Source organism: Lepidochelys kempii, chromosome 10, assembly GCF_965140285.1.
Source record: "Lepidochelys kempii isolate rLepKem1 chromosome 10, rLepKem1.hap1, whole genome shotgun sequence".
Taxonomy (NCBI): Eukaryota; Metazoa; Chordata; order Testudines; family Cheloniidae; genus Lepidochelys; species Lepidochelys kempii.
This window is the reverse complement of record NC_136389.1, coordinates 66239853-66266802: the sequence shown is the minus strand read 5'-3', so window position 1 is coordinate 66266802 and position 26950 is coordinate 66239853. Positions and strand designations below refer to the sequence as shown.

Sequence of the window (26950 nt, the reverse complement as noted above, 5' to 3'; positions counted from 1 at the left end):
AATGAAATAAAATTATGAATAATATTATGAAAAAGATATGCCAAGTCTTTATTGTGAATTTTTATTTCATTTTCCTTTCACACTTGCAACTTCGTGAAATAAAACTGACATTGAACATTGAAATATTGAAACATTGAAATAGCATGGAGAGTTAAACAATCTGAAGTTCTCAGATTACGGAAATGCCCAAAGATTTACATGGGAAATACTCCTAGCAAGTATTAGTAGGACTGACCCTTCACTGACATACTGCACATTTTGCTCTACATTCACTTTTTTTCCTGTTGAACTTTTCCAGATAAAGACCTCACATGAGAGATGACTGAAATTACACATCAAGATAAAATATATCTTGTGAAAGTAAAGACATTTCAGCAGCACACAGATTCCTAATGCTCTAGTGGGCAAGATTGTTTTAATCTACTTCTTAACTCTCAGAGGATTATGCAGTATACTGTATGTTTGCTGTGTACAAGGAAATTCAAGAATGGTGAAAAAACACAATGAGACTTCATTATCAGTATAGAAATTATTAAAAACTATACTAAAAGTGACATGGATTCTTTATGATTCAGTAAACAAGTGTATTGGTATGTTCACACTCATTAAAAGATTTATTTGAAATATTCTCACAATTAGCGCTTTCTGAAAGATGTTACACAAACTAAAGATAGAAAGAGTTATAGAACAAACTACTACTAAATAGCATACACAAGTATTTTCTAAACCTTAATCTTAGAATATTTATCTTAACTGAAGTTTACACAGCAGTCCTGTATTTCCAGACTGTAAAAAGTGTGTCTCAGTGCCAAAAAAGTGTTATTTTTTTAAAACAGGTGTGTAGCGGGGTGGTTACCCTGCTCCAGTTTGGAAGGGGTTAAAACCAGCTCTGGGAAGGGGCTACCCCAAGGAGCCAATCAGGTGAAAGCAGGTAGCAGCCAATCCAGGCCTGGTAGGGCTGTTATAAAAAGGGCTGTGAGCTAGGAAGCAGGGAGTCTCACTCCAGACTTGGGGTGGGAAGGACCGCGCTGCTTGGGAGCACAGGGTACCTTCAGCAGAGCAGTGCTGGGGAAGGGGCAGGCTGAGGCCTGACAGGAAGGCCTAAAGAGGTACTGGGGCTGCAGAGACAGGCAACAGGTCCAACGCCCTAGCCAATGATGACTGGCCACTTCAGACTGCAGTTTGCCCCTGAGGGATGGGGCTAGATGAAGACTGGCAGTGGGTCACTGAGGCGAGGTAGGCTCAGGGGAGTGGGGTTCACTGGGTAAGGGGCAACACCCCAAGGTAAGGGGCACCGTGGTCTGGGAGGGATGTGTGGCCTACACGTGGTAGGGATAAAGGGACTGCATAGGGGCAGCAACAGTGGGCAAGACACTGGCCCACAGAAGCACTCATGAGCTGGATAAGTTAATTCTCGGACTGACTAGCAGGAGGTGCTGTGCCAGTGAGTCGGCGATCTGCTACAAGGTGACAACTTATAGTTAACCTTGAGTTCAACAACTCCCAAAATGTCAGTTATTTCTGCTTCTAGCAATAAAAATTAATATTTTGAACAGCACTAATAAATAGTAACAAATATTTTATAATACCTGCTCAAGATACAAGGTACATCTTATTTTATCTTTAGTGAAATCCATGATGGACACTACTAGCAGGTTTCTTTGCAGAACCAATCTTATAACAGTTATCTTCAACACCTTAAATTAAAGTTAGCAGGTTACAACAAGAAACCACTGCCAAAGTGCAGTATGAAATCAGGTCTCAATCAAAAGAAAAGAAAAGTCTTCATTTAACATAAGATGGAACCTATACTCTTATTTACTACACTATAACAGAGAGAAACATACTTTTGACAAACTCTATATCCTGCTTGATTGATAAACAGCAGTATTTCATCATGCCAATATGGAATTCTTCAGAATTAGTAAAAAGAAAAGGAGTACTTGTGGCACCTTAGAGACTAACAAGGAACAGTGGGGCGTGGGGAAATAAACATGGGGAAATAGTTTTACTCTGTCAATCTGTTTCTTCACTTCAGCAGGTGGGTATTGTAGCTGTAAGAATGTTTGATAGAGATCTTGTAGGTGTTTGTCTTCCACCCCACCATCAACCTCAGCCTGGACCAGACCACACAAGAGATCCACTTCCTGGACACTATGGTGCTAATAAGTGATGGTCACATAAACACCACCCTATACCGGAAACCTACTGACCGCTATTGCCTCCAGCTTTCACCCTGACCACACCACACGATCCATTGTCTACGATACAAACTACATTTTCTCCAACCCCTCAGAGACAAACACTTACAAGATCTCTATCAAGCATTCTTACAACTACAATACCCACCTGCTGAAGAGAAGAAACAGATTAACAGAGCCAGAAGAGTACCCAGAAGTCACCTACTACAGGACAGGCCCAACAAAGAAAATAACAGAACGCCACTAGCCATGACCTTCAGCCCCCAACTAAAACCTCTCCAACACATCATCAACGATCTACAACCTATCCTGAAGGACGACCCATCAGTCTCGCAGATCTTGGGAGACAGGTCAGTCCTTGCTTACAGACAGCCCCCCAACCTGAAGCAAATACTCACCAGCAACCACACACCACACAACAGAACCACTAACCCTGGAACCTGTCCTTGCAACAAAGCCCGTTGCCAACTGTGTCCACATATCTATTCAGGGGACACCATCATAGGGCCTAATCACATCAGCCACACTATCAGAGGCTCGTTCACCTGCACATCTACCAATGTGATATATGCCATCATGTGCCAGCAATGCCCCTCTGCCATGTACATTGGTCAAACTGGCAGTCTCTACGTAAAAGAATAAATGGATACAAATCAGACGTCAAGAATTATAACATTCAAAAACCAGTCGGAGAACACGTCAATCTCTCTGGTCACGCAATTACAGACCTAAAAGTGACAATTCTTCAACAAAAAAACTTCAAAAACAGACTCCAACAAGAGACTGCTGAACTGGAATTAATTTGCAAACTGGATACAATTAACTTAGGCTTGAATAGAGACTGGGAGTGGATGGGTCATTACACAAAGTAAAACTATTCCTCCCCCCACTGTTCCTCAGACGTTCTTGTCAACTGCTGGAAATGGCCCACCTTGATTATCACTACAAAAGGTTCCCCCCCCCCCCCCGGCTCTCCTGCTGGTAATAGCTCATCTTAGTGACCACTCTCCTTATAGTGTGTATGGTAACACCCATTCTTTCACGTTCTCTATGTATATAAATCTCCCCACTGTATTTTCCACTGAATGTATCCAATGAAGTGAGCTGTAGCTCATGAAAGCTTATGCTCATATAAATCTGTTCATCTCTAAGGTGCCACAAGTACTCCTTTTCTTTTTGTGAATACAGACTAACACAGCTGCTACTCTGAAACCGTTCAGAATTAGTGAACAAACTGTCTGGACTACTTTCCACATAAAAAGCTGTCCTATTCCACAAAATCCCTTAACAAAAATTAGTATTAATAAGTAATGTGTATAAAAGTTTTTACAATACAGTAAATTATATGTTTAATATGGCTGTATATTTTAAGACTATCAAAAATTTATTTGTTGCTATTTGTTTCCTACTTTTCTGGAGTACAGATGTAAAGCAGGATTCCAGTTTATTTGGCTTGACCTTCCATTTACTAATAATGTTACATGTTGCTGTAGGCTTTCAAACTCTGAAATAAAACTATAACAAAATTGTTAAGATTCTTCCTCACAAACATTAGAGGATTAACCAGTCTGTGCATTTATTTTTTAGTAAACTGCAGATTACATATTTTTGGAACGAATGTGAACTACTACTTTCAATATAGAAAATGCTTCTCACACAAAACCTTTATACAGAAAAGACAATTAACTATACATATGGTGAATAGGCTTCTGGTTTTCGACCAGAACACCTGGTCGAAAAGGGACCCTGACGGCTCCAGTCAGCACCGAAATCTCTGCAGCACCGCTGACCGGACAAGGCAGGCTAGTCCCTACCCGTCCTGGCTCTGTGCTGCGCCTCAGAAGCAGCCAGCAGGTCCCGCTTATAGGCAGGGGGGCCACGGGGCTCTTCGGACTGACCCCACCCCGAACACCAGCGGGCGAGAGCAGTACCTAGGAGCCGGAACTGCTGTCCGCTTCCGGGGCACAGCATGGAGTCAGCACAGGCAGGAAGCCTGCCTTAGCCCCCCTGCTGCGCCACTGACCGGGTGCCACCGAAGGTAAGCCCATGCCCCAACCCCCTGTCCCAGCCCTGAGCCCCCCCAAACATAAAGCCCCCCTCCTGCACCCCAAACCCCTCAGCCCCAGCCCCACTCCAGAACCTGCACTCCCAGACAGAGCCCTCACTCCCCCTGCACTCCAACCTCCTGCCTCAACCCGCAGCCACCTCCAACACCCTAAACCCCTCATCCCCAGCCCCACCCCAAGATAGAGCCATCACTCCCTCCTGCAACCCCAAACCCCTGCCCCAGCCCAGAGCCCCCTCCCACACCCTGAATCCCTCTGTCCTACCCCCCCCAGCCTGGAGCCCCCTCCTGCACCCTAAACCCCTCATCCCCGGCCCCACCCCAGAGCCCACACCATTTTTTCAGGATTTCTAATTTGCAAGAAATTTTGAAATATCAAAAAAATTCTCACAAACCTGAAATCCTGAGTTTTGGCCAGCTATGCTTAGGAGCACAAGTCCCATTCACTTAAAACTGTAAACCCTGATGGAGAAGTATAGCCTGGTCAAAATATTTCAGCTCTCTTGACTTGTGGAAGTTAAATATATCAAAAGGTGGTGTTGGTTGCAAATACAGCCTGTGCTATTTGCTGTTCAAGTTTGTGGTGTTCTCAGAATAAGGATGTTAAGGCTCTGGACTTGCCTTTTTCAGCATTGATAAGCATCTTAAATGTGAAATGGTAGTAGAAAAAAAACACCTCTACGTAAAATATGAAATTCTACTAACAACTGGGAAACAAATTAGAAGAAAAACAGAAAACATTCATCTACTTTATCAATTTAAGACTTAAAATTAGAAGTACTATCAACATGTAAATAAAAAAAACTGATCTAAACTAATAAGAATCTTTTTCAATTGTGATTTTTAACCACCTTGTCTCAAATCAAAATCATGGAAGATTCGGGGAAGAGGTTGGAATGGGGGCAGGGAAAGGGCGGGAAGAGGCGGGGCATGGGCATGGCCTCTTGGTAGGGATGGAATGGGGGCAGGGCGTCAGTGATGCAGCCTTCAGGCCAATGCACTAGTCTTCATGTGGCCCTCATGGTCATTTGAGTTTGAGACCCCTGCTCTAAAGTTTTACTTTTTTTGTTTTGTTTTTGAGTACAATTATGTAACAAACTAAATTTGTAAACTGCACTTCTCTGATAAAGAGATTACTCTACAGTACTTATATGAGGTGAATTGAAAAATATTATTTCTTTTATCATTTTTACAGTGCAAATATTTGTAAAAAAAATATAAAGTGAGCACTGTACACTTTATATTGTGTTTTAATTGAAAATTAATATATTTGAAAATGTAGAAAAACATCCAAAAATATTTAATAAATGTCTATTGGTATTCTATTGTTTAACAATGCGATTAATCAGGATTCATGTTTTTTTAATCGCAATTAATTTTTCTGAATTAATCACAAGTTAATTGCGATTCATTGACAGCCCTAGTATATAGTACAAGTCACAGGCCAAGAATTTTTGTTTACTGCCCGTGACCTGTCCATGACTTTTACTAAAAATACCTGTGACTAAAACATAGCCCTATTAATGTGCATAAGCATGGTGTACATAGACAGTCTGTGCTTTGCAGCTTCATACTTGGTTCCAACGTGGAAAGTGAAATCCATCTCTCCGGCCTCAGTTTATTTATCACTCAAAACCCAATTACTCTACTCTAGTTTTACATCAAGTAGCAACTTTCAAAATTCAATTGTTTAGATTATATAAGAAACTATTGTATGGATTGAACAGTGGGAAAGTAATTCTCTCCCTGTTCTCCTCTTCCAGAAGCAGAAACTATTCCCCCTCCTCACATACCCCCGCTTTCCAAGATGATTTTGCCTTAAAGCAGAGATCAAATACAAAAAATTTCAGCAAGCTATGAAAGACTGAAAACAGGGTTATAATGGAAATGGTTTCAACATGACTGTAGCAGTCAATACCATGCACCTACTATAATTCTCTTTCTTAAGACCTCTACAACTGAATATTGCAAGCTGATCTGTTCTGTACAGAGGGTTTTTAAAACACACTGTGGTCAAAAGTATCAGTAGCTTGGTTCTCCAAAACAACAGTTCACAAGTTACTATTTTATCTACGCTCACATATTTCCACTATTTACGAGATGTTGTCTGATCTAAGAAAGCAGTTTTCATTAGCCAAACGTGCTATATCATGGGACTAAACCGTGATCCCTGCCCAGTTGACTGTAACACATCATGTACACCAGACTCCTGGAGCAATAGCCAAAAGGCAGAAATTCCAAATAAATCTATCTTCCCATCACCATTTATATCCAATGAACCTCATTAAAAAAATGAGCAGCCAGTTCAGACCTACAAAGCAGCTTACTAGTCTTACAATGTATTTCTCTCCTCTGTTCACAGAAACTGAGAAGTATACATTTCATACATTTGTCTGCAAGTTTCAGACAAAACTTTAACAGTATTCTAAGTACTTAGGTACCTGTTGGATCATATTAAAGAAGTTCTGTATTAAAATCACAAATGAGTTTGATTTCCCATAGTTTAAATTCCAGGGTATTACTAATTAAGAGGTCTCTTGGTTTTTGGTACCGTTTCTCTCCCTCTATGTGTGAAACTTGCAAGCTGCTAATTGTGTTAGTACATTCTAAGACAGAGTCTGTTCTCAAAGCAATTCTTTGTAACAACAGCTACTCACACAGAGAGAGACTCAAAGCAGTACTCTGTAACAACAGAAACAGCACCCAGAGACTCCCCGCCCTTTTGCTGTATTCATCTTACTTTGTTAACAATTGTGATTAAAATAGAGATAGAGGATGTATGTGGATGGATGCCTGGTGTGGATAATAACTGAATGATCAGGGAGGTGCCAGCCTAAGAAGCCAGTGTCCATCAGCTGAAGAAGGCGTCAAATGGAAATAACCAAAGGACCCCCAGAGGGCAGACTGGAATCCACCCAACAGCCTCAAGAATGGGAGAACCAAAGAACAAGATAACATCTGGCAGCACGGAGCCGTCAGGAATGTGACATCTGTTGATTGATTCAGCAACAGCATGATGAAGCAATTCCCATAGACTGGCATAGGAAGAAATTCCTATAAAAATGGACTCTAGAAAGTGAGAACTTTGGGGTCTGATTCTGCAAACCAACTTCCAGGAGCATCAGATGAGCATCTGACAAGGCCCTGCTCCCTCCTCATGTCCAGGCCACCTGGCCAGTGGCTTGGCATGAGCAACTCTAAGGCTGGTAACTATGATGATAACCTTGCAGACCGTGTGTGTGTGTGTGTGTGTGAGCGAGAGAGAGAGAGTGTGAATAAATATGAAATTGAATGGAATGTTATAGCTATAACTGCTTACTATGATTCTTTCTGTATTCACAATAAATGTGGCATTTTGCCTTTTCCCCTTTAATAAGATCCTGCTGGTTTTTATTTTATTGGTATAACATACCAAGGACAAGGTGGTAAAAATCCTGTTGGCTGGCAAAAGTAGCCTAACTTGTCCTCAGTCCAAGTTAACCATAAAGTGTTCAATATGGGTGTCCCAATATAAGATGAACTATTTTTAAACAAAAAAGTTTTATATTAGGGGACAACTTATTTGGTTTGTTTGGAGGACAGATGTACTTCCCAGGAACAATGCAGACCTTTTACATTTTATTTAAAAAATCCCAGACTGTGGACAACCACCCACCCCAAAAGGAAAACATTTATAACATGACTAATGTGAAATGGAGTTAGAAAGTTAGAGTTTTGTTTTTTGTTCGTTTGTTTAGTTGTGAAGGAGGGAAGTAGCTAGGAGGAAGAAAGGGAAGGTAGGAAGTTTGATACTATATATTTTCTAAAGTTGTTCAAAAGTCTTGGCTCCAGGAAATCCCACCAGACATTTAATTCACTTGCTTTCATTGCAATTTAAAACTGCATACCTCTGTGACTACCAGCTTTTAGACAGGACAAAAAGTTAGTCAGCTAGTATTACAAGACATATTTAAAATCACTCTCCAGATTTACTGCTGAAAGACAGCAGAAGATGTCCAAGAAGCACCCCCAAAAAATTAGTTTGCAAAGAGCGCCATTAAAAAGAAAACCTCGTTATGAACACCTACAATTCAAATAGATGCGTCTAATATGAGAAAAAGCTACGTTAAACAGTGACACCATCATTATATGATATTTATACACAGTGCTTCAGTGTAACCATACTATAAAACAAAGGTGGGCAAACTACGGCCCGCGGACCACATCCGACCTGCGGGACTCTCCTGCCCTGCCCCTGGGCTCCTGGCCTGGGAGGCTAGCCCCCAGCCCCTCCCCTGCTGTTCCCCCTTCCCCACGTCCTCAATGCTCTGGGGGCGGGGCTCCAAGCTCTTGCCGAGCAGCACAGCTGCGGCCTGACCCAGTGCTCTGTGCTGCGCGGTGGCGTGGCTGGCTTCAACCAGGTGGCACGGCTGTCCGTCCTGGTGCTCTGGGTGATCCAGCTGTAGCGCCGCCAGCCACTGGTGCTCCAGGCAGCGCAGTAAGGGGGCAGGGAGCAGGGGAAGTTGGATAGAGGGCAGGGAAGTTCAGGGTAGTGGTCAGGGGGTGAGGGTGGGGGTGTGGATAGGGGTCGGGGCGGTCAGAGGGCGGGGAACAGGGGGGTTGAATGGGGGGAGGGGTCCAGGGGGCAGTCAGGGTGAAGGGGTGGTTGGATGGGGCAGGGGTCCCGGGCGGGGGGAGGGTGCGGCAGTCAGGAATGAAAGGAGGGGTTGGATGGCTGGCGGGGGGCCAGTCAGGGTGGGAGGTCAGTCAGGGGACAGGGAGGGGTGGATGAGGCAGGAGTTCCAGGGGGGGGGCTGTTAGGGGGCAAGAAGCGGGGGTGGGGGTTGGATAGGGGCCGGGGACTGGGCCACACCTGGCTGTTTGGGGAGGCACTGCCTCCCCTAATCAGCCCTCCATACAATTTCGAAAACCCAAAAAGTTTGCCCGCCCCTGCTGTAAAACGATCATACTTTGTTTCCATAAAGTGGTGGGGTTCATTGCCTGAATAAATACCAACTGTGCACGATTAGACAACAAATACCTCACTAGCTCACCTAAAAATGAATGTGTAATACGCACTCAGCGCTAGCGGCTCAAGTCTATTTTAAGAAATCTAGTTCATCTGATTGTTTCATTGATCAAGGCTCAACCTTTTAAACACCTTTTCCTTATTCTGGGGACAAGTACTATCCAGATGAACAAACATACCTGTCAGCAGCAAAAAGAGTACAAATAGTTCACGTATAGATAGAATATAGAAAAATCTCCATGCATGTACATAATTCACACAGTGTAAATAAATAAAATCAGTTAACTGAGCCTATGTTTTCTTTCGTAATAGAAATGATCCAAAGGGCATCACATTTTGGAGGAAGATACATTGGCAGAAATAAGTGAAGAATAGAGATTGTCATAAATATAAAGGGAAGGGTAAACCCCTTTGAAATCCCTCCTGGCCGGGGGAAAGCTCCTCTCACCTGTAAAGGGTTAAGAAGCTAAAGGTAACCTCGCTGGCACCTGACCAAAATGACCAATGAGGAGACAAGATACTTTCAAAAGCTGGGAGGAGGGAGAGAAACAAAGGGTCTGTGTGTCTGTCTATATGCTGTTTCTGCCGGGGATAGACCAGGAATGGAGTCTTAGAACTTTTAGTAAGTAATCTAGCTAGGTACGTGTTAGATTATGATTTCTTTAAATGGCTGAAAAAAGAATTGTGCTGAATAGAATAACTATTTCTGTCTGTGTATCTTTTTTGTAACTTAAGGTTTTGCCTAGAAAGGTTCTCTATGTTTTGAATCTAATTACCCTGTAAGGTGTCTACCATCCTGATTTTAGAGAGGTGATTTCTATTTACTTCTATTTCTATTAAAAATCTTCTTGTAAGAAAACTGAATGCTTTTTCATTGTTCTCAGATCCAAGGGTTTGGGTCTGTAGTCACCTAGGAAAATTGGTGAGGCTTTTTACTAAACCTTGTCCAGAAAGTGGAGTGCAAGGTTTTGGGAAGTATTTTGGGGGGAAAGACGTGTCCAAACAGCTCTTCCCCAGTAACCAGTATTTGTTTGGTGGTGGTAGCGGCCAATCCAAGGACAAAGAGTGGCATATTTTGTACCTTGGGGAAGTTTTGACCTAAGCTGGTAAAGAGAAGCTTAGGAGGTTTTTCATGCAGGTCCCCACATCTGTACCCTAGAGTTCAGAGTGGGGAAGGAACCTTGACAGAGATAATATCCAGAGTTGCAATATTTTGCTCTTTCACAGTTAAACTCAAGCAATTCTTAGATCATATTGAAAATATGGGTTGTAGTTCGCTATAGTCAATATCTAGTGAAAGATCACAAATGAAGTATAACTGATTTGTGTTATTTCCAGCAACAGTGAATTTCATTTAATGAGCCTGTACGGACACACAGTGTTGTGTGTCAGTTAAATTTGCTCTACACCTTATACTTTGTTCTTTAAATGAAGTTACGGTTACCAACAGTAAATTTCCTCTGCCAAAGGCATACACCTCATTATTAGCACTCAACCATACCACAATCTGAACTCTGCCCTAGTAGGGATGCCAGCCTTCCAGTGCCCCCAACCCAAACTAAGTCCACCCACCTCTACAAACCAAACCAGACTCCTTCCCCCTCCACCCTCACAGTCCCTTCCAAACATGCACAGGTTTACAAGGTTTTGCAGGTTTGGACATTGGGGTGCTGGAAGTCTGCCAACACTACTTCAGTACAGCTATGTTTCTGGTCTGCAGCGTATGGTGATTATGCTGGTGTTAAGATGTGTGTCTCTAGGGAAGGGAGTAGATCAAACTGAAGTTGAGAGCCTTAACTTTTAATGTTCTTGCTTTTTAGTTTTGTGTGAGCATGTGCGGTGCTTTGGGTTTTTTTTAATTTCCCAACTCCTGGCCAGTTATTTCTTTTACAGAGAACAGAACCATTGGCCTCAAATACACATGAAAATTGTGCCAGCTTTAAGTTAAAACTGAGTCATTTTTTTAAAATAGTCACATTTTAAAGTTAAACCAGTGCCACTTGCTTGTTTAGACAAGACTTTTATTCAAGAACTGGTTCAGGAGCAAATGAAGGTTCTCTGCTGCATGAAAGGAGCCATTGCTATGTTGAAGACTCTGTTCTTTATTGAAATGTATACAATTGGCTTAAGACCTCTGCTCATGAATCAGCAGAACAGTGCAGCTGGTTTTTCACATAAAAATATTTTCCATCAAAAAAAAAAAAAGCCTTGCTCCTGAAACAAAATTTTCACAATTAGATTTTTTTCGATAGTCTCATTTAAGTTATTTTAAGAAAGAAAAAAGAAAAAAAAAAACAAGAAAATTTTCAACCTGTCCTACTGTTCAACTGATTCACAGGCAGGGCTCACTCCAAATCAACAATTTAACCAAGACCAGGATCTTCAACATCACAACGGCTCCTTTAAACACAGAAAATAATCTTTGTCAAAGCAACAAAGAATCACTTGTTGACAAACCTGCTCTTCAGAAAACCCTTCAGCCAGTTCAAGAGCTTTGGTGATGAACAGTTTCACAGAGATCCTGGCCTTTGACAAAAGTAACCATTATTTTATCAAACATTTTCTCTGCTGCAAGACCCAAGTGCCACTTGACTTTGAGAACATACATCAGAAGGAAGCTTTATATACATCTCCTAAACCATTTTAAAAAGCTTCTGCTACTGCATTAGTGAGCTGAAGTAGCTGTTGAGGAAAGTATTCTCCAGTTAATCAGTGCATGAAATTCAGTTGTGACTAGGGCTGTCAATTAATCACAGTTAACTCTAGCAATTAACTCAAAAAAATTAATTGTGATTAAAAAAACATGATTAATCGCAGTTTTAATCGCACTATTAAATAAAATACCAATTGAAATTTATTAAATATTTTGGATGTTTTTCTACATTTTCATATATATTGTATTCTGTGTTGTAATTGAAATCAAAGTAAATATTATTATAACTATTTGCACTGTAAAAATGATGGAGAAATAGTATTTTTCAATTCACCTCATACAAGTACTGTAGTGTGATCTCATCATGAAAGTGAAACTTACAAATGTAGATCTTTTTTCTTACATAACAGCACTCAAAAACAAAACAAAATGTAAAACTTCAGAGCCTACAGTCCACTCAGTCCTACTTCTTCAGATAATCGCTCAGTTAAACAAGTTTGTTTGCATTTGCAGGAGATAATGCTGCCCTCTTTTTGTTTACATCACCAGAAGTGAGAACAGGTAGTTGCATGGCCAGTATTGCAAGGTATTTACGTGCCAGATATGCTAAACATTCGTATGCCCCTTCATGCTTTGGCCACCATTCCAGAGGACATGCTTCTATGCTGATGGAGCTCATTAAAAAATGAGTTAATTAAATTTGTGACTCAACTCCTTGAGGGAGAATTGTATGTCCCCTGCTCTGTTTTACTCGCATTGTGCCATATATGTGCCAGCAAAAAGAAAAGGAGTACTTGGGGCACCTTAGAGACTAACCAATTTATTTGAGCATGAGCTTTCGTGAGCTACAGCTCACTTCATCGGATGCATACCGTGGAAACTATAGCAGACTTTATATATACACAGAGAATATGAAACAATACCTCCTCCCACCCCACTGTCCTGCTGGTAATAGCTTATCTAAAGTGATCATCAGGTGGGCCATTTCCAGCACAAATCCAGGTTTTCTCACCCTCCACCCCCCCACACAAATTCACTCTCCTGCTGGTGATAGCCCATCCAAAGTGACAACTCTTTACACAATGTGCATGATAATCAAGTTGGGCTATTTCCTGCACAAATCCAGGTTCTCTCAGTCTCAGATGATGACCCAGCACATGTTGTTCATTTTAAGAACTCTTTCACTGCAGATTTGACAAAACGCAAAGAAGGTACCAATGTGAGATTTCTGAAGATAGCTACAGCACTCGACCCAAGGTTTAAGAAAATGAAGTGCCTTCCAATTTCTGAGAGGGACGAGGTACGATGCACGTTTTCAGAAGTCTTAAAAGAGAAACACTCCGATGCAGAAACTACAGAACCCAAACCACCAAAAAAGAAAAATCAACCTTCTGCTAGTGGCATCTGACTCACATAATGAAAATTAACATGCTTCAAACCGCACTGCTTTGGATTGTTATCGAGCAGAACCCGTCATTAGCATGGACACATGTCCCCTGGAACGATGGTTAAAGCATGAAGGGACATTTGACTCTTTAGTGCATCTGGCACATAAATATCTTGCTACGCCGGCAACCATAGTGCCATGAGAACGCCTGTTCTCACTTTCAGGTGACAATGTAAACAAGAAGGCGGCAGCATTATCTCCTGTAAATGTAATCAAACTTGTTTGTCTGAGTGATTATCTGAACAAGAAGTAGGACTGAGTGAACTTGCAGGCTCTGAAGTTTTACATTGTTTTATTTTTGAGTGTAGTTATGTAAGAAAAAAATCTACATTTGTAAGTTTCACTTTGGTAGATTGTATATTCACAAGATTGGGATGCTTTTTTTCTCTGAGATCCAATGGTTATAGCTGCCTGCTGTGTCCCACATAATATCTGTGAAACAAAGGGGGAAAAGTTGCTGCCAGAGTGGAGGGCAGAGGTGGATCGGCTATCTGCTGAGTTTGAACAGCCAGACACAAAGGCTATTAGAAGAGCTCAATGCGGAGTTATACAGCTCAAGGAGGCTTCAAAAGACCACTTTAACAGTGAGCCACAGTAAATCATTGTGATGTACTGTGCTCTACCTGGCCCTGCTGTTTTGGGACCTGTTAGGAATTGTGTGGTGCTTGATGCACATTATGAATATAACACTGTCATTGCACTATTAATTTTGTAGTGTTTGCTGTATATTTATGATTATTACACGGTTTGTCACTGATCCTATGAGTTGAGTCACACTGTACAGTAACAAGTAAGGGACTGTTTTCTGAACTGCTAAGCACTCTGCAGCATATGTTGTGAAGTAGTAAAGATGGCTCAGGTATTCCAAGCCTGTGGAGGGTGAACCCCTCAAGGCTGCAACAACAGCAGATAAAACACACAGCGGTATCATTGTCAGTATAACCAAAATAGAAAGTTATAGTTAAGATTCACAACTCCCTTCCCTTGCTCCTGTAAATTTTAAACAAGACATGCTTATTGACACTTCTGCTTCAGAGTGCTTGTGCATGGTAACACTCACAGAACTAGTGAATATGGCCTGCCAGGGGTGAGAAAAATGAGAAGGGAACTGCTCAGTTGCATGAACTATGAGTATAGGGCAATGGCATTGAATACCAGCATCATTTTCCACAGGCAGTGGTGATTTTAGCCCATCTCTCACTTATGATGGTAACAAAGGTAGAGAAAGCACAGCTGCTGCTGGCGTCCCCACGCTGCCTGGAACCGTATGCTGCTACCCTGTGCTCTGCATTGGTGTCTGCTGAAGTTATCAATGACTAGCATGGGAAAGCATCCTACCATGGAGGAAGAAATAAGGCTGCCATCCCTAGAAACTTTCAGGAGAGATTGCAGAGTAGCTCCATAGAGATCTCTCAGGAGGATTCAAGGGACATTCCTGTGTATGTAAACAAACTGCTCCACATGCCCCTCCCCCTTTACCGAACTACACGGGAACAAAAAGCAAACAACAACACTACCTCTCTTTGTTATACCGCTACCTCTTCTAGTGCAAGTAAATTAATGAAAGGTCAATAGCTGTGTCCTGTTAACTTGGGGGTGCCATCAATACATCATTGTAATGGGAAATACAATTACACACTTAAGGTTTCCTCCCTTGTATTGGGTTCGCCCATGCTCAAATACCAGAAGGTACTGGACTATGGCAGAATCTCAAACAGGTCTTAGCTTGCAGCAGTAGAGGACCACCCCACCCCACCCCACGTCACATGTTCCCCATCCTCCTCCATCTTCTCCTCATCCTTGCTCTTCATGCCAGGGGCCTGTGACTCAAGCTCCTAGGAGGTATCCACAGAGGTCTGCAGGGTAGTACTGGGGTTTCCTCAAAATATGGCATGGAGCTCTTTGTAAAAGCGGCAAATCTGTGGCTCAGCACCAGATCAACTGTTGGCCTCCCTGGTCTTCTGAAGTGCCTGATGCAGTTTCTTCACTTTCACACAGCATTGCTGTCGTTTCCCTGTCATACTCCTTCTTTTGCATCCCCCATGCAACCTACTCAGATATCCACGTTTCTATTGCTGGTCCGAGCTTCTCCCGACAGGCCCAGGAGATCCAATGTCTCCTGTCTACTCCAAGCTGGAGAGCATCTGGAGCATGTGGCCAGCATGGTCAGCTGGGCACACAACAATGGAGAACTGCTACGTGGTCTCTGTGACCTCTGAGCAGAGGAGTCCACAATTGTGACCAGAGCGGTCACTGTCGGGCATTGTGGAACAGCTGCTGGAGGACTGCTAGGGTCAATCTAAGTAACGCAGTGTTAGCACTGCATCAAGCTCACATAAAATATGGCTTAACACAGCTCAGGGAAGTGGCGTAACAAATCACTGTATGTTGGTGGGTGACAAATTTAAGTGTAGACACATGCTCAACTAAGTCAATGCAAGGCGGCTTACATTGACCTAACTTGTAGCATAGGCCAGACCAGACCCATGATCATCAATAGTAAGTGGAGTGGGGGGAAGCAAACAGGAAAAATAAAGTTCTCAACCACTCAGTTTCCTATCTCCAGATTACCAAGTGAAAATATTAAGTTAAAAAAATTCAGCCCTTCCAAAAATTCTTTTGCTTGTTTTATAGGGGCTCCTGGATCAAATTCAAGCCTCTCATTTATGGCTTCTAGGCTCTCCGTGGCTTATTCTTTATTATTATAGTAATATCTAGAGGCCCAAAATCAGGGATCAAGACCCATTGTGCTAGGGACTGTAAAGACACAAAGTAACACACATTCCTTGCCCCCAAAGAGATCACAATCTTCATTTGTGACAAAATTGATAAAACAGATTAAAGGGGAGGATGATGTAACAATAAAACAAGCAAGTTTTGCCTGAGAAACAGTAGTCACACTTTACCATATATTTAGCCATAATCCCTAACTCTCAAACTCTGCACTCCCATACTCTTTGCTCAACCCAAGCTGTTTGACTATATCTTTCATTGTTCATTTCCTACTGCCTCCGTGTCCTCTTTCATTTACTGTAGCACTCTGACGAGTCTTCCATCTTGCATCTGCCATGCTTCCACACTCTTAAGTCCTTTTTCAAAACCCACCTGTTCAATGAGGCTTTCAGTCATAAGTTTCAACTAAAATCCCAAAATTATGTAACCTTCATGACATGGGCACTACTTCCTACATCCTCAGCCCCAAGTGCTATTATCTTACTATCTCCATCCTCATCTTCTCTTAACCCCAGTGCTCTGTTCTTGCAGTCTATTCTTGTCCTGGTCTTAATTCTGGCCCCAATCCAACAAAGATTTAAGCACATCCTTAACTTTACACATTGCCACTCACAGTATGTAAAGGTAGGGACATGCTTAAATCTTTACAGAACTGAGGTTTTAATGTATAAACTCTTTACCACAGGGACTCCATTTTTGTTTTGTAGAATGTCATGCATGTCTACAGTGCTATATAAGTAATACTAATTAATAGTGGACATGGTCTGTCGCAACACTAGTAATAGAAGAATACGTTGTAAGAGGCTCCCTGCTCCATGCATTGTAATCTCCAGGGTGGTAGTACCATTCAGATTTGACAAGGCCCCTAATGGGGGAGCCGGCCAGGCCAAATTTGCGAGAGTGGCATTGCAATCTGGTGAACGGGGTTGCAGCGCCCCTTACTCAAATTTGACCCAGTCAGCACCTTCATATCATTATGGAGGAGTGGCTGAGCCAAATCTGAGTGGTGCTGTGATGCCTGGGCCACATTGCAATGCCCAAAGAAGGGAGCTGAGCTCAGACAGCCCCATGGGACTGGGGCTGCAGCTGCAGAGTGAGCCTGCCCCACACTCAGCAACCAACTCCAGGGGCAGACTCCAACCCATACTGCTTGGGTCTCTCTTCCACCTACCCCTGGGGGCAGGACTCAACACCACCACCACCAACCTTGGTGTCCCATTGTTGGACCATATTAAAGAAGTTCTGTATTAAAATCACAAATGAGTTTGATTTCCCATAGTTTAAATTCCAGGGTATTACTAATTAAGAGATTTCTTGGTTTTTGGTACTGTTTCTCTACCTCTATGTGTGAAACTTGCAAGCTGCTAATTGCATTAGTACATTCTAAGACAGAGTCTGTTCTCAAAGCAATTCACACAGAGAGAGACTCAAAGCAATACTCTAACAACAGAAACAGCACCCAGACACTCCCCGCCCTTTTGTTGTATTAACAATTGTGATTAAAAGAGAGATAGAGGATGTATGTGGATGGATGCCTGGTGTGGATAATAACTGAATGATCAGGGAGGTGCCAGCCTAAGAAGCCAGTGTCCATCAGCTGAAGAAGGCGTCAAGTGGAAATAACCAGAAGACCCCCAGAGGGCAGACTGGAATCCACCCAACAGCATCAAGAATGGGAGAACCAAAGAACAAGATAACATCTGGCAGCACAGAGCCGTCAGGAATGTGACATCTGATGATTGATTCAGCAACAGCATGATGAAGCAATTCCCACAGATTGGCTTAGGAATAAATTCCTATAAAAATAGACTCTAGAAAGTGAGAGCTTTGGGGCTCTGATTCTGCAAACCAACTTCCAGGAGCATCAGATGAGCATCTGACAAGGCCCTGCTCCCTCCTCATGTCCAGGCCACTTGGCCAGTGGCTTGGCATGAGCAACTCTAAGGCTGGTAACTATGATGATAACCTTGCAGAACCTGTGTCTGTCTGTGTGTGTGTGTGTGTGTAGGAATGAATGTGTGAATAAATATGAGATTGAATGGAATGTTATAACTAACTGCTTATTATGATTCTTTCTGTATTCACAATAAATTTGGTATTTTGCCTTTTTCCCTTTAATAAGATCCTGCTGGTTTTTAATTTATTGGTATAACACCATCTCCCCCACCCAGGGGTGCATGCCATGGAAAAAATTTCTGGGGGTGCCCCTAGTTATACCTGTATTGGACAACTATCTGCCCTGGCAGCACACAAATGCATACCAGCTCTGCTATGCGCTGGTACTGATATCCCCTGGGTACCCCTTCTTTTGTTCCAACTCACCCCCTCCCAGACCAGGGGCTACCACTGCACTATGGGAGTGCCAAAGAAAGATGTGCTGGTTACTTATTTGGATCAAGAGTGTAAGTGCACTGACAAAAACCCCTCTGTCTTTTGTTTCTTTAGCAGCTGCAGGTGTGCCCTTAACAGTCTCCCACACAACAGTGGAGTACCTCACTTGGATAAGGAAAAGAAACTGGAAGAGTAAGGCAGACATGTTCAAGGAGGTGCTGCAGTCATCTGGTGCTTCAGATTGTGAGCAAAGAGCATGGAGAGAGGCATCAGTGAGAAATTGCAGAGGGATGGTCAGGATCGGAAATGGGCAAGAACCTATGATAACGCTGACCAGGGAGCAAACAAACATGTTGTAGTCCCTCACTGAACTTAAGGCTGAACATATCCATGCCCGCCTCCCCCTGCTGCCCATACAGAACTGCCTTCCTGCACCCACCAGTCCCCCTCCCCCCACATTCCTCATTTCCTCAGGGGGCTGAGCAATACCCCAGGTTCTCCACCCCATGGGACAATTCGCACAATGACAGCTGGACATACACCCAGCTCTAGGAGTCTCATTGGCAAATGTGCGTGTGAATTTCCTGTTCCTTCCCCTATAAAGATAAACTTCCTACATACAGGGAAAAGTATGTTACTAATACATAAATATGTTTGCATGGGTGTGGAATAAAACTGAACTTATGGAAAGTGAACAAATCTTTATTATTCTCCAACATATGGTGACTACTGCTAACATTCAAAGACAGTACCAAGAGGTGCAGTTACAGTAGCGCACACACAGAAACCATTACAAGGTTCATACTACTACAGTGCAAAAAAAAAAAAAAAAAAAAAAACCACCACACACAAAACCCTGGATAAACAAACACACATTACTATGGCCCATTGTTAAGATGCTCCTTTAAAAGCCTTCCTGATCCAAAAAGCTCCCCGTTGAGCCCCTCTTACAGCCCAGGTATCTGGCTACTCAAAAGCAGCAGACAGCCACTCCACCTCCACTCTGGAGAAACTTCTCCCTCTTTGATTCACATATATTGTGAAGGGCACAGCAGACAACTATAACCATGAGGATATTTTCCTCACTGAGGTCTAACCTGCTGAGAAGACAGTGCAAGAGCCCCTTTAAGCAGCCAAAGGGGCATTCAGCAGTCATTCTGCATCTGCTGAGCCTGTTGTTGAAGCACTCCCTGCTGCTGTCAAGGTGGCAGTTGTAAGGCTTCATGAGCCACAGGATCAAGAGGAAGGCTGGGTCTCCCAGGATCACTATCGGCATTTTCACATCCACAATGGTAATCCTCTGGTTTGGAAAGAAAGTCCCTGCTTGCTGCACAGGCCTGTGCTTCTACAGATTCGTGCATCATGCACTTTCCCTGACCAGCCTGCACTGATGTCGGTGAAACAACCCCAGTGATCCACTAGCGCTTGCAATACCATAGAAAAGTAGCCCTATCTGTTGATATACGCCAGCGCAAGGTGGTCTGGGGCCAAAATGGGATTAGGCATGCCATCTATCGCTCCACTGCAGTTAGGGAATCCCACTACTGCAAAACCATCCACTATTTCACACACCTGGACCAGAGTTACAGTCCTTGGTAGCAGGAAGTGATTAATGGTCCTGCATTAATTGTATTACTGCAACCCCCACAGTGGATTTCCCCATTCCAAACTGATTCTTGACTGATTGGTAGCAGTCTGGTGTTGCCAGCTTCCACACAGCAATTGCCTCTCACTTCTCCACTGTTAATGCAGCTCTCATTTCGGTGTTCCTGCACTGGAGGGCTGGGGTGAACTCCACACACAGTTCCAGGAAAGCAGCTTTGTGCGTCCAAAAGTTCTGCAGCTACTGCTTGTCATCCCATACCTGCATAATGATGTGACCCCACTACTCAGTCCTTGTTTCTCAAGCCCAGAACCGACGGTCCACCGTGTGCAGTTGCTCGATGAATGACAGCAGCAATCCTGAATTGTTTCTGCCCATGGCACACAGCAGGGCAGAAACCAGCATCAGAGTCTCATCTCATAAAATGCGGAATCAGGTGCACAGTATTCACAATGCTCATCACAGTACTGGAGAGCAACACTGGATCTTTGCTTTCTGACAGATGGCAGGTAAGCAGTTTACAGGGGCTGTTGAAAAGTAGCATGAAACATACTAGGAAGCCCATGGAATGGAGAAAGCTGCATCATGGGACACTGAGCCTACCCACATGAGGCATTGCAAACCCTTCCCAAAAACACTCTGCAGCAGACGATGGCCACTTGCACAGTGGAATAGCTACCCCCAGGAGTAAATATTGGAGAAAGTGAGGAAAAAAATCTTACAAAACTCCATATCATACAAGTACTTCTTCCAGGTAGTTTTCAAACTTGCATATTATGTATTTATTAGACCCTCCAATTATATCACATTATGAACTTGTTCAAAAGAAGTTCATGTGACCTAAAATATCAGCTATCTGCTAAAGAAAAGAACACAAAAGCATAGTCATATGAAGAACAGCCCTTTTACACTTTTTAAAATTACTAATGTTATTACCATCCCCTTCTCAGAAAGGCATGTAATGGAGTATTATGTATATGTTCACTTATCTGTGTGTTTCCTAAGCCAGAAGCAAATGAGATATAATGAACAAATACAAAAACAAGACTTCCACAGAACAAAACAGCCTGTTTTGATATCCACAACTGAAAACCTATATGAACATTTAGTTAAAAACTGACAGATACATTCTGGACATCTCATAATATATACATAGAGTATGGTTTTTAACTTAGAGGAACTGTAAAGTTACCGGAGCTACATTTTTCTAGAGATATGTAGGTCAACAGAAAAGAGTTTGGATCAAAGCTCTTCCCTCCCCAAACACACACACACACCCTGCTGCCACTCCCCTCCCACCCCACCCCCACAGTTGGATACAGGAATACAGTTAGTTTCATTCACACTACAATTTTTAGTCATGAGATCTATTCAGGTCATCTGGTGCCATTAGATGTAATATAGACAGGTCAAAAATTAAACAGGGTGGCCCCATGCACATTAAGGAGGAATGGAAGAGAAGCAAGAACAACAAAGGTAGACCAGCCGAACAAGCTGATTATAGAAAATCAGAGGGGAAGAAGAGGGTAGAGAGTTCATCATGGCTTTTCTATGTGAGGCACTAGCTATGCTAGATAGAAGAGTGACACTGCTTCTGGCACAATAAGGGCTGCTCTGGTGACCTAACAGAGTTGAAAACTGCGCTGGGATTTAATGCAATGTGTTTCTGCAATGTCCATTTTTCTGTAGCCACATCCTAGAGGCCTGAAGTATTTGGGAGGAGTAGGAGCATCTGTGCAACAGAAGATCCTCCCCACATTAGGGTAATGCTTCCATTGCTGAACAGAGCAGCTTTTTGGCCAAATTCCAGTTCAAAACCCAATTTTACACCCCAAGGATGAAGTTCAATAAGGATGAAGCATTCATATTTTATATATGATAGCTGTATCTACAAAGGTTGTGTAAATATTTTTGTCCGAAGTCTGGACATTTTATAGACAGCAAGAGGTAGCTAAAGACAAGTTACCTATCAGGACAGCTACAGAGATTATTGTTTATAAGGGCAAGAATTCCAGTTTTAAAATTCCTGTGTTTTTCAAGAAGTGCAGATTAGACAAGAAGCGATTCTCTCCTTGTAGTACTTACACAATTTTTTGTTTTTTAAAAGGAAGAACAAAGCAGATCTTGGATTTCAGCTGTCAAGCATACAAGAAATCCTAAAAATTCATCAGGCACATACAAGCAGACTATGCAATGAGAGGAGCTGCAAGTTCCTCCATCTCCTCTAGATGTATTTTTGCATTAATACCAAACAAGATGAAGTATGAAAGGAGTGACTGCAGAAAATCTAGAAGCCGAGGAAACAACCAACCATTTGAGCAGGGGAAGGTAAGAAGAACTACTGCATGATATAAAATTCAAGCTATCACACTTGCCATTTTGATTTTGACTGAGTTAGGTGAACATATTTTTTCTACTGTGAAAAAAGTGCATATTTACCATATTAAACCATGACTAGCAGTGTTCATGGAGAAAGGCAGTACCAAAGTTATTCTACCTATAGCTAAAATTGAAAAGAAATTTACATGAATGAATTCCTGCTTGTGTCAAAAATCGCAAGAATGTGATGTTACGTTACCCTTACAAAAATTGGGAAGGAAGGAAGAAAAAAAGAAAAAGAGAAAGAAAATAGCAGCAAGTGGCATCACTTTGGCCTTTATTTAAGACTTATAAATGAGCTAGTCATTGAAGAAAAAATTTTGAAATTATATTGGTACATATTTCAATTATATTATTCCCTAAATAAAACTAACATGCAAGTAATGTATAATTTTTCCAGACCTAATTCATAATTTGACACTTAGCTTCAGTAACGTGCAAGAGGCAACTGTTACTGCTATTAGTTTATCTATGTTAGGTCCTAGACCCTGAGAAAACTTATACATGTGAAAAAAGTCACACACACAAGCACACAGTTTTTCTTCCATTGCTTTCATTCACAGAAAACCTTGTCTAGTTTTGACATAGTATTGATGTCTTAATTAAATTTTAATATTTTTGTATATAAAAACTGCTTGTAAAAAAACAGAAAAAGCTACCTATAATAAAATGTCACAGTTTAATGTGATTTCACTGGGAAAACAGAGGGAGACAAATATCATTAAAAACAATGAGGAGTCCTTGTAACACCTCAGAGACTAACATTTATTTGGGCATAAGCTTTCGTGGGCTAAAACTCACTTCATCAGATGCATAGAGTGGAAAATACAGTAGAGAGGTAAAAATACACAGCATATGAAAAGATGGGAGTTGCCTTACCAAGTAGGGGGTCAGTGTTAATGAGCCAATTCAATTAAGGTAGAAGCGGGCTATTCTCAACAGTTGACAAGAAGGGGTGGAAATCACTTTTGTAGTGCTAATGAGGCCAATATAATCAAGGTGGCCCATTTCAAATAGTTAACAAGGTGTGAGTATCAGCAGGGGGAAATTAGTTTTTGTAGTGACCCAACCACTCCCAGTCTTTACTCAGGCCTAATTTGATGGTGTCCAATTTGCAAATTAATTCCAGTTCTGCAGTTTCTCGCTGGAGTCTGTTTTTGAAGAAATATCATTAAGACATTTCACCAAAAATATTAAAAAGTGTTTTAATCTCAGTACATTATTATTAATGTAATAGAGTATTCTCAAAATTTTCAGAAAGCATTCTAGTTTTCAGAGCCAGGACTGGAACCCTGGACACTAGTTCCAATACATTATAGGCCTCCATTACTTGAGACGGTTAACAGATCTCCTATCAGCCATGTTGGCACCCATACTTTTTTCATGCTGTTGCCAATCAGTAGAGGGCACCATGCTCACAAACTGCGCCCAATCCTTTTCCTACTGAAATCAATGTCAAATAAAACAAGAAAACCTCATACTGAAGTCAATGGAAGCAGGACTGGACTCAAAACTATCCACAAATACAACCTATGTTTTTTTTCACATATATACTGTGCACAAGTTGAAGACATTGGAGTATGCAAAGAGTTTGAAAGAGTAGTAAACTTTTTTAAAACAAGGTCAGGCTAAGATCATTAAAACACAATCATTTTCAAATCAGGGGTTTTTTTAAGTGACTTGAAACAAGTCAAACTTTGCAGAAACATTGTCAGAGTAAATCTGGCAGTTTACAGGCCTTACCTGTTTGGGGATAAAAACAGGATTTTACAATGGAACCTGGCTGCTCAGCATGGATGCCAAGACCCTGAGTAAGATTTCCTGTAGATCTATAGAAATAGATCTATAGCAAGCACTTTAAAACTGTGTAAACCCCTCTGATCATGCAGTGAATTCAAAGCCCTAAACAAAGAAGGCACACTACTAGTGCTACAAAGGTGCTATTCACACTACTAGAAGTATGTCAGCACCTTCATAAATATCTGTATTTTTCAAAGTTAAACAGAAAGTAAATCAACCAGTGATTGTGTGTATATATTTCTGTTGATATCCAAACCCAGTCCCTGCGTTTTCCTAATGAGTAGGCGACAGAATCAATTCTGCCATTTTAAGATTTTAGATGCTTTTTTGTACATGTATGTTTTAAAAAAAAACATTCAGTTTAAACGTTAAAAAGATGGGAGAGAATAAACCTTAGCAAAATTATCTTGAGTACATACTGTACCTATATTTCCATAAAGTATTATCAAGGTAGCACATGACCTAATTACGTAAAGTGCACAGGATGCTGGAACTAATCCAAATGAACCCTTTGTTTTATCTGACCCATAAAGTATGATTCTCCAGCCGCAACTACATATTTAGTCAAGAGAGTAACTTCTATTCTGGTCCATCAGTTATATAATGCACATTTTATATATAGCCTCATGTGAGAGACTGGGGGAGAGGTTAAAATAAAAACTACATAATAATGCCAAGTTCCTGTGACAAACCAATAAGACCCATACCTATGGTGTACTCTTTTTGCATAGTGATATGTTACTCCAAAAAATCAAGACCCATATTTAGAAATGCTTTGATTTTTCAATTTTTTATGACCTTAACATTATTTTTAAAAAGTTTGTGTTTGGGGGATGGCGGTATTAAACACAGACACTGATAATAAGGAAATAATCAGTTTCTTGTCAGTTTACTCCTAAATTCACCCTCCCAAATAAATAAATGCAGGGCTAGTGTACACAAAGTCCCAAACAGTTTGTTAATTTATATAGAACGGTGATTCTCAAACTCTGGGTCAGGACTTGGACTTGCTGGCTTAGACTTGCTACGGCCTGGGGCTGAAGCCCGAGCCCCACTCCACACAGTTCAGGTTTCAGGCCCTCTGCCTGGGACTGAAGCCCTTGGACTTCAGCTTTGCCCCTCATCCCCCGTCCAGAGTGATCGGGCTCCGGCTTTGGCTCCCCCACGCAAGATAGTGGGGCTCAGGTGGGTTCAGGCTTTGGTCCCCCCTGCTAGGGTTGTGTAGTAATTTTTGTTGTCAGAAAGGGGTTGCGGTGCAATGAAGTTTGACAACCCCTGATATAGAACTTTTTACTTCACAAACTAATTATAAATCAAATTAACTTGTCGCTCAGGGGGGCTAGGGTAGACAAGCCCTAAGAGACAAACAAGTGAGCTGAGCTGGGGCACAGAGGAGACAAGGTAAAAAATACAACAGGATGTGCGCAATTCTCAGCCATTCAGCAGCAGTGATCACAACTTTCCATCTGCCCAGTTGCTACCTCATTTGAATTTCTGTATGTATTGCAGCAGAGGTGAATTTTAGGAGGGATCTGAAGCAGATTAAGGTGGTGGCTTCTTGGATTTTGACTTGGAGCTTTTCCCCCACTCATGAGGAGCACCCTAAGAGTAAGTGCATAAGTGCTTGCCAGAAAAATAGGTGGTCAAGGCTGGCATTGTTAGCAGAGCAAAAGTATGAGTCAACCTTGCTATAACACAACAAGCTGGATAGAAAGGACAAGTTTATGTTTGGTACAATGGAGGAAGGTAGCCAATAAAAGGGCTTGGGGGGAGGAGCATTACAGCAACAAACCAAGAAGATTATTTTAGCAGTCACCTTTTTAATGGACTTGTGGGGAGGCAAGATTGCAGGCATCCAAGCAAGAGAAAAAGACTACAGTGGTAAAGGAACAAGACACACAGAAGTAGTAAGCTGCCTGGTACTCAATTTATCTACTCAAAAATTGGCTGCCTGGATTTGAACCAGTGGTCCTAAGCAAATAAATATTTTTAACAGTCCTGTCGCATCTACCTTGATACCCAAACCACTTAAAAGTGTGCCAACCTGAGATACATTACTAAGCAAAGGGTTGCAAAATTACTTAATATTCACGTTATTCTAAATAAACTAAATATCCAATAATGTTTCAAATTTTAATACGCAAGAGGCACAAATATAAAAGCTGAATCAAAGCCCCCATCCAACAACAACAACAACAAAAATTCACTGTAACTTTTTGCACAGTTTTAAAAAAAAATATTTCAAACACTGGTCACTGCAAGATTGGAGAAAAGATATCCAGGCATTGCATCTTATTTAGTTTTTTTTTGCTGTCCACTAGAAAATATGACAGCTTTCCTAAGCAGTTTTAGCTACACCTCTTCTGGTAATTTTAAGCAGACATCCACTCCACTGCTCAACCCTCCCTTAGAAGAGAATTATTTAAACTGGAAATTGGAAACTTTTATCTCAAAGACAATAACTAATTCTGGACAACATGCACTATTTTACCGCCAACTTGCATTACTAACTCTACTTCAGACTTGGGGGGAAAAAAAAAGTAAACGTTTCACCAGATCAATACAGCATGCAAATACTATAATAAAAGTAGACACCATTGAAGAAAAGAAGAGATTTCAAAAGAAATAAATCCATCAGTAAAATATATCCTTTTTTGGGTAAAATATACTAAAGGATCATTTCCTTACCTTCCTCTTTCAAATTTTAAAGCAGAATTCACAAATACCAAA

At 41.7% G+C, this 26950-nt stretch overlaps 1 protein-coding gene across 5 annotated transcripts in view; it reads right to left on the bottom strand.

Moving 5' to 3' along the window:
* Window positions 1-26950, bottom strand: part of TRPM7 (transient receptor potential cation channel subfamily M member 7) — a 122802-nt gene that overhangs the window by 91359 nt on the left and 4493 nt on the right. The window lies entirely within an intron of this gene.